Raw genomic sequence first — 915 nt, 5'->3', positions numbered from 1 at the left:
CCGGGAAGATACAATAAATTAAGATTAAGTGGTAGGAATCAACGAGCTGGATTACTTTCTTTATAATATATATAGGTCTGGCCCTTTCGAATTCGAATAAAACATCAACAATCGGAACTTAAGTTCCGGTTGTTGTTTCTTAAATTTTGGTTGTTGTTTCTTAAGTTTCGATTGGAATTGTACTTTTGCGTTAATTGAGGAATATGTCTATTTTTTCTGGGTCTAGAACCTGTAATTATTGAAATTGACTGGGCTTGAAATTGCTTTTCGTTCTCATAGTTACGAAACGGTAAGAAAGATAAAATACGAGCCTGTTTTATAGCAAGAGTAATTAATCGTTGTTGTTTCAAGGTTAATCTATTTATTCGTCTCGATAATATTTTTCCTTGTTCACTAATAAATCTATTAATTAAACTCATGTTTCTATAATCAATTCGATCTCCCGGGCCAATCCGGGGACGCCTACGAAAAGGTTGTTTAGATTTACGAAAAGGTTGCTTGAATTTACGAAAAGTTTGCTTGGATTTACGAAAGGGTTGCTTGGATTTATTAAAAGTTTGCTTGGATTTACTAAAGGGTTGCTTAGATTTAAGAAAAGGTTGTTTAGATGTATACATGATTTATTCCTTATTTAAAATTTGAAAATTTGAAAATTCACTTCTTTATTTTATTAATTTAGGATCCAGAAGAAGTAGTTTTTCTTTGATCCATATCTTATTTGATTCATATTATAGTATATGAATACCCTCTATACATATGAAATAATATCTACCGGAAATCAGATGAGTTGATTTGTATTTTGTATTCTATACTATGTTTTCTTTATATATTAAATATGAAGTTCTTACTCTTTCTGTTGTTTGGAAAGATCAAACACACGATGTTCCTATTTCTTTATTTCGTGATGAGTCGTAT

This window comes from Triticum urartu, unplaced genomic scaffold (genome assembly GCF_056163025.1).
Source record: "Triticum urartu cultivar PI428250 unplaced genomic scaffold, HENAU_Tu73 scaffold1, whole genome shotgun sequence".
Lineage (NCBI taxonomy): Eukaryota > Viridiplantae > Streptophyta > Magnoliopsida > Poales > Poaceae > Triticum > Triticum urartu.
The sequence above is the reverse complement of the archived record's forward strand: the minus strand, read 5'-3'. Positions refer to the sequence as shown.